This window comes from Vombatus ursinus, unplaced genomic scaffold (assembly GCF_900497805.2).
Source record: "Vombatus ursinus unplaced genomic scaffold, bare-nosed wombat genome assembly UNPS02014821.1, whole genome shotgun sequence".
NCBI lineage: Eukaryota > Metazoa > Chordata > Mammalia > Diprotodontia > Vombatidae > Vombatus > Vombatus ursinus.
Window position 1 is genome coordinate 29179077 of NW_020954599.1, and position 18761 is coordinate 29197837.

The 18761-nt window shown below is 39.4% G+C and overlaps 1 pseudogene; it reads right to left on the reverse strand.

Moving 5' to 3' along the window:
- Window positions 1-6589: 6589 nt before the first annotated feature.
- Window positions 6590-7045, reverse strand: LOC114024559 (annotated as a pseudogene).
- Between the last annotated feature and the right edge of the window lie 11716 nt (window positions 7046-18761).

The window sequence follows — 18761 nt, forward strand, 5'->3', positions numbered from 1 at the left end:
CTAGAATCTCTGTTACACCCTAATTGCCCCTAGGGTAAGTCATAGCTTCAGACAGTTGCTATCTTCCCAAATCCCTGCCAGAAAATAATTCTAAGATCACTCATCTCTTGCCACTGTTGTTTCCTTTCCAATTCCTGTTAGTTCTGTGGTCCATTAAGAAATTTGTGAACATGTTTTATCACTCTGAATGAACTGAACACAAGAGATCTGTGCCTCTTACATAGCAGGTACCCAAAAGCTCAATGCTCATGAATTGAATTGAGCCTCAAGAGGCCTTAATGCAGGAGGACTGTAAGTTTGTTTGTGTCATGGAACCCTTTGGCCATCTGGTGAAACCTATGCACCCTTCTCCAAATCACGATTTTAAAATAGGTGAAGGAAATGCTAAATTTCACTTAGAGATCAGTAGAATCAAGCACTTAAAGCATCAAAGTAATCAGTAAAGTTAAGAAGCATGTTTCCCCCATCCAACTTCACACACTCTCTGAAATCTGTCATGGATCCCCGATTAAGAACCCCTGCTTTAATGGAAAGAAAAAATAAGCGAATTGCTCATTTCAATGGAGCAAAGTCTACAAGTACTGATTGTCTCTGGACCTGGCTGCCATTCCTATGTGGCCTTCCTTATCACATCCACATTACAGGCCCTACAGAATAAGCACCAGAATCATCTTCCAGGCAGCCATGGAATCCATACAGGCTCTCCACAATCTACAGGAGTGGCATCACATAAATGTTCCATTGGAGTCCTTAAAAATAACCCTGCTTCTATTTGAAGCTTAACAACAGAGTCACTCACTTTCACTGGTGTATTTTTATCCTGACAGAAAAATAAAAGGGGTTGGTAGGAATTATTTATACAGGCATTGTTATTTGTTATCATGAGCGAAGGGCAGTAACACAGAAGATGTAAGAAGCTAAGGCTGAAGGAAAGACACCTTAAATAAACAAAGAAAAAGGCCAATGAAAGAATCAAAGGAAACAGAGGAGGAAGAGACCTTAGAAATTATCTAATCCATTCCTTTCATATAGAAAGGAGGAAAAGTGGAACCCAGAAATATGAAGTGACTTCTCATTGTTCCTAAGTAATAGATCCAGGAATTCAATCCAGGTCTTCTGACTTCAAATCTATTTTTTTTTCTTTTTTTCTTTATTTATTTTTAGTTTTCAAAATTCACTTTTATAAGATTTTGAGTTCTAAATTTTCCCCCTCCCTCCTCTCCAAGACAGGCTGCAATCTGATGTAGGCTACACATGTGTGATCGTATTAAACTATTTCCACATTAGTCATGTTGTACAGAAGAATCAGAACCAAAGGGAATAACTACAAGAAAGGAAAAAAAAGAGCAGATAGTGTGCTTCGCTCTGCATGCAGACTCCATAGTTCTTTCTCTGAATGTGGATAGCATTTTCCAGCATGAGACTTTTGGAATTCTTACTTCAAGTCTAGCAGTCAAAACAGTATCCCCATTTATTTATCCACTTAAACAAAGAAATATTGGGACTGCTGAGGATAGAAATGATTTTTTAAAAGTATTTCCTTTAGCTTTCAACTTTGAAGTTTTCTGACAAACACAAAAGACTGATAGAAGGATAGATTTCAAGTTGCCTGAACTAAGATAGCCAGAACAAATAATTCCATTTAGCTTAAAAATTAGAAATAATGCATTCATCTGGGGGGCATGCTCTACTCTTACAAAGGTTAAGCTACTGACATAATCTTTTCTGCTGGGCATGACAAATCTTTAGTGCTTTATCTCAGCAATTTGAACATCATTATACAAAGAATCCTCTCCTTGGGCTTATCCTGATGCCTCACTGGGGCTTGAAAATGACCTGAGGCTCTCAAAGATTTTGTTCTAACAGATGTCCCCATGATGGAAAGCCTTGTGTGTGGACCAGGCAACAAATGTATTGCTCTTATTGGAGGACTAGCCTGGGTAAGTTGGGAGAGAAGTAACTTCCAGGGGTTGGTGACCAAATAATTATTATGGGAGGGGCCACAACAACCCCTGAAACTTAGAAAGATTATAATCCCCATCAATGGTGGGATACATCCACACCAGTGAAATTGGGAATCACTGATATATTGCAGTGGGGAAGAGAATAGACAATGAGTTGCAACAGTTAGCTATCCCTGTGATTATAAACCCCATTCATTATCTTATTCCCATTACTGATTTTCAAGACTCATACTTGTAATGATTTTCTGTTCTGCTAGCCAATAGACTAGTTCAGGAGTTCTTAACTCTAAGCCTTTGCTGATGCCTTATTGGTGTTCCCAGGCATGGTGTTCAGTGGTGAGGATCCAGACTGTGACCATAGGTACTCAGGGCAGGAAAATGGAAGGCCGAGAGGCTGGAGTACCTCTTGGTCCAAAGGCTCTGAGGCAGCCAAAGGCGGGTGATCCTTCATGACTGGGGCTGCCCATATAGACACAGCCTGAATCTCTAGGCTGAATCCCCGCCCTCTCAGGTCTGTACATCCAGGACTTGCTGATGCTTACTTTATATCTGAGGAAAATGTTTCCAAATGAATATATGGACTAAAAAAAATATTTAAAATGTTCTGGACCCCTTCAGCAGCTTGGTGAAGCCTACAGGTCTCAAAATAAAGTTTTTAAATATATAAAATAAAATATATAATATTAAGAAGTATACCAACTATATTGAAATAGTTACCAAAATATTTTCAAAAACAAGTTCGTGAATCACAGCATAACAATCCCTGATCTAGAATCTTACTTCTGTAAAATAAGGCATGCATCCTACTCTTACCCTGGGCAATTCTTGACTCTTAGAATGTGACCTTGAGAGTAGGGGCTGTTTTAGTCTTCTATTGAATCCCCAGAATTATTAGCATAGTGCTTTGCACATAGCAAACATTTAATAAATGTTTCAGTCATTCATTAATTCATATCCTTCTATTGGTTTGTCACATAAGATCTACCCAAAATGCTAGAGACCTTCCTCTTATTCCCTTTGACACCAAATGTGTGGTGGGAGGGATGGTCTAACTCTCTGCCCCTCATGGAAATTAGGGTAGTGTTTCTTTGAATGGTACTGAAACCATGCTGGACACTTGATTGCCCCAACAGACTCTAGTTTTTAACTCAGGCTATTGATATCATTACCTGGTCACCCAAGTATAAAACAACCGCTGCAGAGCTCCAGAAACTCTCTGATACTTGGCAGAACATGATGGGCAGATCAGGGGTGAGGGATCCTGACTCAGCTGAATCAACTCATGACATCCTTCTTAAATAACCTTAGCTAAGTAAATCTTTTGTTAACTGTTGAGCTCCCTGTGAGTATCTCTTTCATTCCAATATTGAACCTAAGGCCACCAAGTGACAGAGTTGTTGGAGTACTAGAGCTGAAGTCAAGAAGATCTGGGTTCAGATCCAAACTCAGAAACTTACTAGCTCTATGACCTTTGGGCCAATATCCCAGGGCTGTGGGGATGATCAGATGAGATAACATAAGTGTAAAAATCCCTGACTAAGGGTTGGATGGCTACAAAACCCCCTGGAATTTGTAGTTGTCACTTTGGAAAGAAAGGAAACTAACCCAAGACTGGCCTTTAGACAGGGTGGGAGGAAATTTTGTTTTGCCTTGCTCTGTTTTGTTTGGTTTGGTTTTCATGTGTGGTAGCATAGACTGGAGTTTGGGGACACTTGAAGAGAAGAATGAAGAGAGAAAGGGTAAGTGGTAGTCACCCATGGGCAGCAACACGACTGAAACAGCAGCTGGTGTCTGCCACATCTGCCATTCCCTTCTTTAAGACTATGATGGATGACCTCTATCTAAACGGACAATCTGGGAGGAATGCATGACTGCACATGTATGTGTGTTTTATCGACGTAGAAGCAGAAGCACTGAGAGAAACAAACCAGTCAAGAAGAACAAGAAGAACTGGGAGGCCGTACCCTGCCCCAAGCTTACTTCCATTTTTGGTTTTCTGAAACTTACTGTGTTAAAGAATACATTTGCCTGATTTAATATTATTTCAAACATCTGGGGTCAACTGTGTTCTTATGTTATTGGGCATCCCCTTGTTTGCAAATGAGGGTGCAAGGTGAGCCAAGAAGAAGAGATCTTAGGTAGTGCAGGGCTGGGAGCTCGGTCCAGATCTCTTACTGGGAGGATAGGCATGAACAATTTCATAACTGCCCCTCTGAGTGCAAAATTACTGTGAAGCTGAGCCCCATTTTATAAATGTGCCTCATGAAGACAAGCCGTTATATATGTAAAGTAGTTTGCAAATATTGTTATTGTCGTTCAGTCATTTTAGTTGTGTCTGACTCTTCCTGACCCCATTTGGGGTTTTCTTGGCAAAGGTACTGGAGTGGTTTGCCATTTCCTTCTCCAGTTCATTTTACAGGGGAGGAAACTGAGGCAAACAGAGTTAAGTGACCCAGGGTCACACAGCTAGTAAATGTCTGAGGCCAGATTTGAACTCAGGAAGATGAGTCTTCCAGAATTCAGGCCCAGCACTCTATTCACTGTACCTAGCTGCCTGCTTTGCACACATTTAAGATCTACATTGTGATTATTACTCCTAAAGTACCAAGGTCTGGTCTGCGTCAAGTCTATCCTAGCACAGCCTAAGTACTATCGGAGCATGTGAGCTATGCCTCAGTTACCCTCATTTTTGCTGAATGACCAGCACATATCTTCTACTTATTCAGTCGTCCTCCTTTACAGTGCTTCTCCTCTGAAATGCCTCATTTGTAATGGGTTTCAACTTGCTCCATGAGACTTTATGTGATCTTCCCTTCTAATAGATACCAAACAAAGAAAAAAAAAGTAGGACTAAAACAGCAACAACAAAACATCAACTATCTGAACTCTTCCAAAAAATTCATTCATCCACATGTTGGGTCATAAAGGTGTGGTGCTGCTTTTGTTGTTGTTGTTGTGGGTACACTTAACCCGAGAGGCATGCAGAACCTGAATCGTTCATTAACAGATCCACATTCCTAAGAAATGTTTGGATCTGATTCAGATAAAGGAGGTGGGTTAGAAAGAAAAATGAATATGGAGTCCTAGGACCCGGGTACAAACCCTGGCTCTCAGTGTCACCTAATTAGCTAGTTAATGTCCTCAACCATTTGTGTACTGAGGCCTGGGAGTCATCTATCTTCAAAATGTTTGTAACGTCCAAGGCAGGATCCCTGAGAGTCTCTAGTAATGATCTACATTTCTTTTTAATGTCCTCTGCCATGCTTCCGTCAATTGTGGCATGTTCTACCAGATATCCAAGGCTTTCTTGATATTTAAGCGTACAAGGCCTCTTGAAAATAATCATGGTTGCCCGTCGTGGGTCTCCTCTGACTCTATGCTATATGTGATAGCTCATCCAAGTGGCTGGACTTGTCTTTGGCAACTCTGACCAAAGAAGAGGGTGACTCCCTCTCCAACAGCCGTCTCTATGATGGAGCTTATCTTATTCATTTATTCTTTGATCAGAAGTAGACAGCATTGGAAGTAATTTCTAAGTATTCTCTTTTCCAGATAACTCTTTAGAAAGTGGAAAGGTTTCAAGGTTTCACACAAAATAGGAGCTTCATTGTTCTTCTTTTTGAAGGCCTTCTCCAATACTTTATACCATCAACCCTCAAACAACAACATCGACAACATTGGTTAAAGTCATTCCAAAGCTACCATCTTCACAGTCCATGGGCATTCCCCAAATCTACAGTAATTGGTAAGGGCCTATATCCATCGATATTCACCAGCTCTCCAATAACTGGACAGCCATGATGTCTAACCCCCAAATATATTTTAGCAATGCTCCCTAGGTTTAAAGACCACTGTTGCAGGCAGCTTACACCACCACCATCCCCAAATAGCAATATAGCCAATACTTCCTTAAGAAGCTATAAATATAAACTACATCTAAAAACAACAAAATCCCTAGGCAAACCTCCTTACCCAATGTAACCCATGTCAATTGGAGCACCTAGGCCCTTCTCTTCTAGTTGTACCAGATTAAATCTTAGGAGGACTCCTTTCTGATAACCTTGATATGACTCATGTTTTGGCCTCATTGAAATAAACCTGTAAATATCTGAATTTAGTTCATTTTTGGCACTCCCCTAGGGATGTGTGATTCGGCTCAGTTGTAAACAACAAGCTCCTAATAAGCACTTGAATGTAAAATGTGTTTATTATACAACATGTAAAAAACAGAAATAGGTGTCACATCAGAGCAACAGTTAACAGCACTTAGCACAGTACCTGGCACAGAGTAGAAGCTAAATAAAAGTTTACTGATTAACAGAAAATGGGCCACCTTTCTTTCTTTTCTTTAGCTAGGCAATGAGTTTAAGTGACTTGCCCAGGGTCACACAGCTAAGTGTCGAGTGTCTGAGGTCAGATTTGAGCCCTACCCTCAGAGTGGTTATGTTCTAATGGGGAAAAAAAACATGCAAACAACTATGTACATACAAGATAGAGACAGTATGAGGTAATCTCAAAGGGAAGACACTAGCAGGAGCACCCTTAATGGGGTGGGGATACTGGAAAAAGCCAGTGTAGAAGATGGTCTTTGAGCTAAGTCTTAAAGAAGTCAGTTGTCTTTTTTTTTTTATCAGACCAAGGCTTTTATTTTATTCATTTCTTGCATCTAAAATATTCTTCGATGACATCTTTGGCCTGAGATTCCTTGCCATAGTCCTTAACAACAACGCAACTACAGCCAACCACTTTACAGGGCTTTCCCTCTCTGTCAGTTTTACAGAGGTCTACCCATTCGCCCAGCTTCTTGTTGTCATCAACCTTGATCAAGTTGATTTGGTGCTCGGCACACAGGGCCTCAACCAACTTTACATACATAGGTTCATCACAGTTGGAAGCAAGAACACAAAGATGGGTTTGGCGTTTGTCCAAGGCTTTGGCAGCTTCACGAATTCCACGAGCTAGGCCATCGTGGATAAGTGCAGTCTTCAGCACTTTTGGAGAGCGGTGTTAACGTCCATTACACCTCCAGCAGCAATGCCTTCCTCGGCCATGGCAGCGGTTCATGGGTGAAGCTAAATTTTGAAAACAAGCAGGCGCCTCTGCCTCCCGCTCGATTCAGCAGCGACAGGAAAAGAGCAGAAGTCAGTTGTCTTGACCTGTCTTGACACTGGACTCTGATGACTCTGGAGGAAAAAGTAAGGTTGATGACTTTGCAGAGCTCTGTCTCACTTAAATCCACTTTGCTTGCAAGTCAAGACATCACCCTCATGATGTCATTGGTCCTCTTTGAGAATGAAGGATGAATAACAACAATGAAGAAGGCTAGAAAAACTAGGAGGCAGAGAGCAGGAGGAAGAACATTTGGAACATGAGGGGAAAGCCAGTGAAAACGTATAGAGTCAGGAAAAGGAAAGCCCAGGCTAAATCATGTTACCAACACCCTCAAGAGTTCTCTACCAATTGCCAACCTTCTGTTTTTCTAGGACATCAGTATTTTATAGTAAGACTCTATCCCCTGGCAGTTTCTTCACCTATAAAATGAAGAAATTGAGTAAAATGGCCTAGATTTTGTGTTCCTATAATCCTGGAAGTTGAATTCTTCGCAGCAAAATCAAGCATTAGACTTCTTTCTCTCCATATTTTTCTGAGCTAGTACCATAGACAGGAAGTAAAATGTTCTCATGTTACCATTTGAGAAACTGATTCTGGCTCTCTATGCCTTCCCCACCCTCAGGAACCTTGATGGTCATATTAGCATATATGTTAACAGTCAAAGGAAAGCCCATGGTATCATTCCTTGTGCCATGTACCTAAGAGGCCACATTATAATCCAACAGAGTCTTCTGCTCAGTGTCTGTGGGCTCAGAATCACAAACTTCAAGAGATGGAAGAGAACTCGGGATCATCGGGTCCACGTGAAAGAAATCATTATAACAAATCTTATAAGAAGTCATCCAGCCTCGTGGGTGTGTTCAAAATGCTGTGGCTATGGGTCTCCTCAAGAATGGCACAGTGTCATTCTACATCTTAATTTCTTTCAAATCAAGCACCTCCTTGAACAGCTTGTGATCAAAGTCTCAACTGTAATTGTAATGAATCCTTGAAGGGAAGCCACATAGTATTTTTCCCATGACACTTTGGGCTACTATGGAAGTATGTTGGTTGGGCAGGCTTGTATATGCCTAATGAAGTGCTCAATCAGTTGTGTTATTATCCCCTTCAAATGATAAGAAGTCTATGTGTGCCAGCTCAGAAAATGTGCAGCTGCTGATTCTTTCCAAGTGAACAGCTTGAGTCGGTCACACTTACCTTTGAAAATAACAGATACAGGTGTGCCTTCTATTCCCGGCAAAATTCTAAGGCATGAGGTTAAAGGAATGGATTAGAAACACCCAGAAAAGGAAATCATGATTGGAAAGAGCTAGCAGAGCTTCATCAGGAATGAGATGTGTCAGAATGACCTCATTTCCTTTCTTGACAGGGTTACCAGGCTGGGTGATCAGAATGCTGTGGATATAGTTTATTTCAATTTCAGCAAGATATTTGGCAAACTCTTTCAACTTCTCCTTGTGTGACAGAAGGAGAGATACTGGCTGGATGTCATATACTTACATAGATTTGAACTGTTTGGAGGGCTGTATTCAAAAGACTTGACATTATTGACTCAATGTCAACTTAGAGGAAAGTTTCTGAGAGTGTTCAGAGATCTGCCCTTGGCCCTGTATTGCTCAGCATTTTCACCAATGTCATAGATAAAGTGATAGAAGTCATATTTGAAAGACTTGCCTTGACACAAACCTCTGGCTTACAATCAAATAAGAACCCAATTGGCTAGAATATTGGCCAAATGATAAGAAATCAAATGATAAGAAGTTCAATAAAGACAAACATAAATTTCTGTACTAGGACTCAAAAAATCAATTTAACATAGATAAGGGAAGGGAAATAAGAGGAAGGAAAGATACATTCATTAAGTATCTACTACTATGTGTCAGGCACTCTGCTAAACAGTGATGCCCACAACAACCCTATGAGATGGATGCTATTATCAGCTTCATTTTAGAGTTGAAAAAATTGAAATGGAAGCTAAGGGAATTGCCAGGGCCATATAGACAGTGGGAGTGTGAAGCTAGATTTGAACTCAGGTCTTTCTGACTCCAGGCTCAGCATTCTGCACTGCACTGTCTAGCTGCCTCTAAGTACAAGAGAGGGGCAACATGACTAGACAGTTGTTTCTCTAAATTAACAGGGGTGGGGAACCTGTGGCCTCAAGGCCACATGTGGCCTTCTAGGTCCTTGGGTGTGGCCTTTTGACTGAGTCCAAGTTTTACAGAACAAACCCTTCTATTAAGGGGATTTGTTCTGTGATGTGTAGATTCAGTGAAAGGGCAGTACTTGAGGACCTACAGGGCCACATTGGCCTCGAGGCCACAGGTTCCCCACTGCTGGAGACCAAAAAAAACAAAAAGTAACCTGGAGATGTTGGTGTTCTGTAGGCTTACAGTGCTATATGGCATCCAATAAACCTAAAACAATCATAAAACAGCTAAATTCATTGAGAGGCATAAAGTTCAGAACATCAGAGTGTTCTCTGTAGTGCCCCGCCCTGAATGAACCACTTTTGCAGTATTGTGTTCACTTCTAGGTGCCATAATTTCTTGTTATAAAGCTTCCATGGCATATGAATAACAGTTAGAGGAACTGAGTTCATTTAGTGCATGAGGGGGAGAGGGAGTGGCAAGAAACAGGCTTGTAGGAATAAGATATCATTCTTTAAGTATTTGAAGGATTCTCCTAAGGAGGGCTTAAACTTGTTTCACTTGGCTCCAGAAAGCAAGACCAGGAACAATTAGTATGTGCCCCAAAGAAGCAAATTGAAGCTATGTAAAAGTGGAATGAGTTGGGGCAGCTAGGTGGTGCAATGGATAGAGCACCGGCCCTGGAGTCAGTGACCCTGGGCAAATCACTTAACCCCATCACCTAGCAAAAAAAAAAGTGGAATGAGTTGCCCTGGAAGGTAGTGGGGTACCCTTCTAGAAAGGTCTTTAAATGGAAGACTGGAAATTTTTATACAAAAGTAGGTTGAACTATATGACCTCTGGGTAGCTAGGTGGCACAGTGGATAGAGCACCGGGCCTGGAAATCAGGAAGACCTGAGTTCAAATCTGGCCTCAGACATTTACTAGCCATGTGACCCTGGTCACACTGCCAAAATTGGCAAGTCACTTAACCCTATTTACCTCAGTTTCCTCATCTGTAAAATGAGCTAGAGGAGGAAATGGTAAACTGCTCCAGCATCATTGCCAAAGAAACCCCAAATGAGGTCATAAAGAGTTGGATACAATCAAAATGACTGAACAACAAAAATATGACCTTCCTTGCAACTCTGCAGTTCTGTAAAAGAATAAATAGTTTCTAACCCTTAGCAGAGCCAAAATATTAAGATGCCTAAATATTCAAATGAATCCATGATTTCATCACAGGCTATCCCTCCTGGGGGGCTGGGGAAGAGACCAAGCATTTATTAAGCACCTACTATGTGCCAGGCACCATGCTAAGAACTTTATAAATATTATCTCACTTGATCCTTGCAACAACCCTATGAGGTAGGCGCCATTATTGTCCTCATTTTACAATTAAGGAAACTGAGACAGATAACGGTTAAGTTTTTTGCCTGGTGTTTAATAGCTAGTGAGTGCCTACAGCAACTTAGTTTAGCAGTTCTTCCTTATTCCAGGCTAAGTACTTCATCCACTGTACCACCTAGCTACATTACCACTGCCTTCAATGGCCAATTCCATTTGGGAGAAGTTCTGGTTGCTGGGAAATTCCTTCTTGTGTACAGTCAAAATCTGTCTATTTGCAATTTTCATCCATTATGCCTTCAATTTATTTCCTCATGGGCTAACCTAATCAAGCCTCAGATCTTTTCCAGATGACAATCCTTCCAATTCTTGAATAAAGCTACCATGCCTACCCTAAGTCTTATTTTCTTCAAACTAAAAATGCCCAGTTCTTTTAACTGATCCTTGTGTAACATGTTTAACAGTCCCTTCGCTATCCTCATTACCTTATTCTGTATAATCCTCGGCTTTCTGATGCCCTTCCTAAAATGTGGCCCCTAGAACAGAACGCATATCACAATTGCCATCTAACAAGGGCAGAGGACAGTGGAAAGATCAACTACTCAGCTAGGATGACTGAAAAAAAGACACATGATGACATGATTTCCACAGTTAAGAATGCTGTTCTTCTGCCAAGCAGAGCTAACCCTCAGCAAAATCATGAAAGAAGCAAAGTTTCAAAAAAACCTCTCTTTCCCTCTTCCCCTAAACTGTCTCCTCCCTAACCCAGCACGCCAGTGGTCTCAGATGGTCCTGGACCTTCCAAGATCTGATGAATCACTCTTAGATTATTGGGGATTATTTTAATGTGTTAGCCTTCCCTGGAGGATTTGTCCTTTGAAAGCAGGAAGAAAGGAAGAAACCCAGAGAAATGGATGTCAATGGTAGAATTTCAGACACCAGGGACATCTGGATAGAGGAGACATTCCTAAATGACTCGGAGTTCCTGGTACCCCTGAAATCATACAATGCTTGCTCTGTCCATTGGTGTGATCATTACCGCTGTCAAGAGATGAGTGTATGAGGTAATTGTTACCTCTCTTTTCTTAGTAAACAGAGTAAGTGACATCTTCCTTCATGGGGTATTTTTATACAGATGTAAGCAAAAATTAAACATGAAGAAAAGACATGATGAGAGGGGTGCAATGATCTGCACCAATGAGGAGAAGGACCATTAATGCAATGGCAGATCCATCAACTTATATTTATTTTCTCAAATGGCTTCTTCACTGACTGCCTTTATCTTTGAATTCCCATCAAATCATCCCACTAGTCATGAAGGAAATGAGTGTCATCCCCTAACTACACTTTATTTCTTATTATTTTTTTCTTTAATTTTAAGTACTTGGATTCAATTTCTCTCTTTCCTAGAAGATATTGTCATCTAAGGAGGTTGAGTGTGTGTGTGTGTGTGTGTGTGTGTGTGTGTGTGTGTGTGTGTGTGTGTGGTCCTGGATTCCCTCCAGACTGTGCTGCAGGATCTGAAGGGAAAAAAAAAATAAGAACCACAGCCAGGAAGACTGAAAATGGATTGCAAAATACAGCATTAACATAAAGACTGGCACTGAGCATGCTGCTGTTTCTCTTCTCTTCTGGGAAGGCAGCAGAAAGAATGAATGTTCCATGCTTTCAATGCCTAAGGAGTAATTTTTTACTAAAAATGTATTTCTCATCTTGCCTAAAGTTAATTGTGTTATTGCCTTGTTAATTTCAAATTTTTCCACAATTGAAAACAACCCATCATTACCAACTACATAGACAAAGAAAAATATATATACAATTAAACCAACGTTTATAAAGCACTTGCTGTTCTGGGGACTGGGAAGACAAAAATAAAAATGACATAGTCTCTGCCCTCAAGTTTACATTCTACTGGGGGAGGGGGAGTGAGAATATATTATGCACAAAAAGCATCAAAAAGAGGGAAATATGATAGGTAAAAAGGAGAGATAAGGACAAAGTCTTCTAGGAAAATGTGAGAAGAGAGAGAACACTTTTTAAAGGGAGGGAGTGGAGGAATCAAAGACTATTTTGCAAAGGATATGAGACTTCAGAAAGGGAAAGGATATGGGACTTGAAGAAAGGGAAATATATCGAGAGAGATGAGGGATACATTCCAGACACAGGAAAAGATCTGTATGAATGAAGGCAACAGGTGATATGTTGTGTTTGGGATGGGGGGAAGGTAAGTCAAATTTATCTAGAATACAGGGTATAAAGAGTAATGTGAAAGGTAACTTAGGATGATAGATTAAAGTCAGATTACATAAACTCCAAGATGAGGAGTTTGTACTTTTTTAATGTAGGCAATAGAAAGCAACAGAAGACTTTAGAGCAAGGGAGTGACTTTAGTGAGGTTACTTTGACAGTTCTGTGGAGGAGGTATAGAAGAAGGCAGTCTGTCAGTAGACAAACATTCAATATTCCTACTATGAGCCAAAGGCACTGTTCTAGACACTTTGGATACAAAGAAAGAACCTCAGAAAAATCACCTTCTAATTGAAAACAACATACAAAAATAACAAAATGCATGCAAATGAAATGGAAGGTAATTTTAGAGAGAAGGCATTAGCAGGGAGTGGGGAGAGAGAGGGAAAAACCTCCTGCAGAAGGTAGGATTTGAACTGAGTGCTGAACGATGCCATGGAAGCCAGATTTCTGTGAATCAGAGGATGAGAGGAGAAAGGAACCTGGGAAGAGGAGAAGGGTTGGTGGAAAAGATGAGTTCTCTTTCGCACATGTTGAGTTCATGATGCCCATGGGTCATTTAGTTTGAGAGGCTGAAATAGCAATTGCCAATGAGACTAAGGCTCGGCTGGATATATGTATCTGGAAAACATCTGGATGGTGATGATTAAACCCACCAGAGCTGATGAGATCACCTGATCAGCTGATGAAAGAGTCTATTGTGCATAATAATTGTGCTCAACACATCCACCCCTCCAGTAAAATGTAAGAATGTAAACTCCATGAGGGCAGGGACTTGGGGAACTCCCAAGATTAGTGGTTGGGACCTGAATGAAGATCCAGCAAAGGAAACTGAGAAATGGGAAAGAGATCAAATAGGAATAATTACAATAGTCAAGGTGAAGAGGAATGAGGGCGTTACCTAGAATAGTAGTTGAGTGAGTGAAAAATAGAAAAATGTAAGACAAGTTACTGACGTATAGTTCATAAGCATAAAATTTTACCTGACTTTGATAGCTTTATGATATTCAGATAAAGCTAAGAACCACATTGGGTGGACTTTCTAAGGCAAACTTATGGGAAGAGATGGATGAGTCACATGAAATATCAGATATTGTTGGGTTGCAATCCTCATCATTGAAGGGAACACCCACAACAATGAGACCACAGATTGATCTGAGAATCTGATATCCAGATTGTTACTAGTGTGTTTCCTTCAGGTGTCACATTTCAGACTAGACAGTGACAAATCAGAGAAGAGTGATGAGAAGGTTGAAAGGACTGGAGACCATGCCACATGAACACATACTAAAGGAATGGCATATACTTAGTTTGGAAAAGAAAATACTTTAGAAGGAGAATGAAAGCTGTCTTTAAGTGATGTCACGTGGAGTTCTAGGATCCAGAGACAGAATTAGGAACAAGGGGTAAGAAGTTTCAGAGAGGCATATTTCAGCTTGAGGGAAATAAAATCTTCCTAACAATTAGAGCTATCTAAAAGTGGAAAGGGTTGCCTGAGGAAATGGTGGGTTCACCATCTCTTGGGATCTTCTAGCAGAAGCTAACTGACTACTTGTTGGAGATGCTGTAGAAAGAATTCCTGGTCAATTTGAGGGTTGTCATAGACAATCCCTATGGTACCTTTAAATCTGAAATTCTTTAAATCTGTGATGCATTATTAGAGCAATTCTGGCTAAAAGTAATGTAATATAACTAATAAATGCAAGGGCATTTTAGAGCCTTAATAAATGAAAGAAACAAATATTATGTTGCTGTAGCATTGAATGAAAAACAAAAGCCCCACAAAATCATTCTGAATGTCTCCTTCTTATTCAACAGATTTATAACCTAACAGAACCAACCAAACAAGATGTAGTCTTGTGTGGATAAGAGGATCCAAGAGCATTTTTGCCTCTGGCAAAATGTCTCAAGATATTTTTTTTTCAATCTTTTGGATATGACATAAATGGAAACCTATTTTTTTTCCAAGCACTTTCCTCTTCAGATTTTAAAACTCTGTATATTTCAAGGTAAATTTAATCCATATGTTCTGATTCACTTATGCTGGATTCATCATAGTATCTTTTTTTCAAGAGCTATTTGGTGTCCAGGAAACTTCATGAACCATTTTGTGACTTAAGCTCCTCATCCTGCTTCCATGACTCACCACACCCCTAGTGCTGAGGCTTATTTAGCCTAGTGGTCTAAAAGTCTGACAATATGGCTCATTTCACCCTGATTTACACATTTTACAACTGATTTCATACAATCAACCAATCAACCAAATATTATTGAGTATTCTTATGTACAAATATTGTGTTGGGAGCTATATCTGTATATAAAAAGAGGAGGGGTCAGTGAAGAAGGAAGTAATAAAGAATGGGCACATGTGGGCCTTGCTCTCAAAAACTTAGAATTAGATTAATAAATACAATTTTTCAAAATTTCTAACAAAAGTTGGTATGTAGTAATTTTTTTAAATGTGTTATTCAACCAAAAAATGATGAAGGTCTTTAAAAAAAAAAAAAAAGGAAAGATAACCATGTGTTGGGATACCCTAGGAGTCTAAGAATTTTGGAGTTGGGCAGAACCTTGGAGATCATCCAGTTCAACCACTTCATCATACAGATGAAAACTTGCTAGGTGTGGGGGGTACTGAAGTAGGTAGTCCCTACTTCTAGGAAGACTGGATCTCTTGAACCGGGGAGCTCTAAACTCCAACAGGGTTAAAGACTACTGGTTGTTGGCACAAGTCTGCCACCAATATGTTGAGCCTTTGGGAAGAGGAGCTACCAGACTCTGTAGGGAGGGGCAAAATAGCCCAAGTCAGAGAAAGAGTAAATCAGAGTTGTCATGCTAATCAGCAGTGGGCTTGACAAGTGAGTAACTACCAAACCTTTCAGCCTGGGCAAGATAGGTACACCCAGTCTCCGAAAAGAAAAGAAAACTTGATAAGCAGATTTGTCCAATGTAGGCTGCAGATTTTGTGACTCCATTTCAGTGACCTTTCCATTATACCACACAGTCAAGTCTTTACAAAAGAGAATGGACTCATCTTAGGCCTTCAAAGAAAGGTTATCTGTTAGCTAGTCAGGGAAGGAGGAACACTCCAGGAAAGGGGAATGTCCTGAATAAGAAGGCCAAAACTGAATTCCACTGATCAATACAAGTTCTATTTGTGTTCTGGGCACTGTTAATAGGTTCATTTGATTTGATGGAAGGGTTTCAGTAGAGAAATAAAGATGGGCAAGGGAGATTGGGGCTTTAAGAGGCTTTGAATATAAAATTAAGGAATTTGAACTTCTACTTCTATGCAGTAGGAAGTAGGAGATTTTTCATTAGTTAGCGACTTAAAGTATAGTTTTAGAAAGATTAAATAATATAGTAATAATAGTAGCTAGCATTTCTGTAGCATTTTAAGGTTTTCAGAACACTTTACAAAATACTTCATTTTATTCACATGACAATACTGGAAGGACGTTATTATTATCCACATTTTACAGATGAGGAAACTGAGGTAGACAGAGATTAAGTGACTTTATGAAAGTCTATCCACCACACTACATCACCCATATTCATGTAGGGTGAAATAGAGGCAACAAAAGGCTATTGCTTTGTTCTAGTAATGAAGTGATAAAGACTTAAATTAAGGTAGCAGCAATGGGAGTGAAAAGAATTCACCTTTCCATAAAGTCCTACTCTGATGTCTCACAGACTGAAGACAGTACTATTTAGGAAGACTGATAACTACAACAAAAACAATGATGACAATGGTGATGGTGATGATGATAAGAATGTAAGTTCCTTGAGAGCAGGGTCTGTATTTTGCCTTTCTTTGTATCCCCAGCACTTAGCAAAGTGCCTGGCATGTATTTTGTGCTTAATAAATGCTTGTGGATTAACTGATGCCACAACTGAGGGAGATTTGGGAGCAATAACCACTAATAAGTGTCAGCATGGGGATCCAAATGTAGGTCTCTCTCAATTCTGTCCTGCACTCATTCTATTTCGCCATACTATTTCTCTAGGTCCATTCTTATATACATGTAAGATGATGATGATGATGATGATGATGAAGATGATGATGATAAAGATGATGATGATGATGTTGATGATGATGATGATGATGAAGATGATGATGATGATGTTGGTGATGGTGATGATGAAGATGATGAAAACTATGACAGTAAAGAGGATGATGAAAATTATGATAATGATGAGAGAGAGGAGGAGGAAGAGAAGGAAAAGGAAGAGAATGTAAGCTACTTGAGGACAGAGCACTAGACCTGGAATCAGGAAGACCTGAATTGGAATTCTGCCTCACTAGCTGTGAAACTCTATGAAAGTCACTTAATCTCTGTCTCCCTCAATTTCCTCATCTGCAAAATGTTTTTGTTTTTGTTTTTTGCCCAGTACATAACAGGAACTTAATAAATTCTTATTGACTGACTAAACTGATGATGGTGGTGGTTTTGGTGGCAATGCTAAAGACCAGTTAAAGTAATTGGTATCTTGAAAAGGAAAATATTTAAGGGGGACATGATAGGTGCCTTCAAGTATTTTAAGAATTATCATGTGGAAGAGGAACTCAGTCCCAGCTCTTGACAGAACTTAGGGTAATGAGAGGAATTTGTCAAGAGGACAGATTTTGACTTTGACATATGCAAAAACTTCTTGATAATTTGAATTATGTAAATGTGGAATGTGTTGCCTTGAGATGTAGTAGAATGCCCATCACTGGAAGTTTTCAAGTGGATTCTGTACTTGAGGATATTCCAGAAGATGTTCTTGTTCAGATATTGGCTACAAGGTCCCTTCCAGTTATGAAATTCTGTGTTGAGGGTATAAGAGTCATTGCAAAGAAAACTCACCTCAACCTCGTAAGTTATTTGGCATGCTAATAAAAATTTTAAAAAAAATTATAGTTAACCTATATAGAGTGCTTTAAGTTTTGCATAGTGTTTTACAAATATTATCCCATTCTACCATCTTCCTGGGAGGCAGATGCTATTATTATCTCCATTTTATAGTTGTGGAAACTGAGGTAGACAGAAATTAAGTGACTTGCCTAAGATCATGTAGCTAGTAAGTGTCTGAGGCTGGATTTGAACTCAGGTCTTCCCGACTCCAGACCCAGTGCTTTAATTACTGCACTACGTACAAGGTTAAGAAGAGGAAATCAATGATTCTGAAGTTTTGAGTCTGGGTAATTAAGAACATACTGTTATCATTCATAGAATTGAGGAGCTTTTGGTTTGAAAAAAAGAACTTAGTTTAAAGATAAAAATGATTTTCAACATGTTGAATTTGAGGTGACAATGGAACCTCCAAGTAGAAGTGTCCAGTAGACAATTTAAAACTTTAAGCTAGAACTTGGGGAAGACTTTACAGCTGAGGATCTGGGACTCCTATGCTTAAAGGTGATGGGTGAAGCCATGAAAGTAGATTAGCTCACTTGATTAGGGTATAGAAATGAGTAAAAACACAAAGACTGAATTTTGATAATATAGGAGGAAGAAGAGGAATCATTCAAGAGGACAAAGAACTGAGCATAGTGATAGAAGAAGTATAAGGACAATTTCAAGAAGTGAATGTTCAATATAATTGAATGCTTCAGAGACTTCAAGAAGAATGAATGCTAAGAAAGGACTAATGGATCTCCAATTAAATACCAAATTAAAAATCCTGAAAATAAAAGGATATATTAATAAAATTAAAAGTAAAAATGCCCATTGAACTAATAAATAAAACTAGGATCTGTTTTTTTCAAAAGCCAATAAAATAAAAAAAAAACCATTGGTTAATTTGATTTTTAAAAAAGAAAGAAAACAAAATTACTAATATCAAAAATGAAAAGGACGAATACACCACCAATGAATTTGAAATTAAAGCAATTATTAGGAACTACTTAGCCCAATTACATGCCACTAAATATGATTATCTAAGTTAATGGAGGAATTTACAAAAGTATAAATTGTCCAAATTA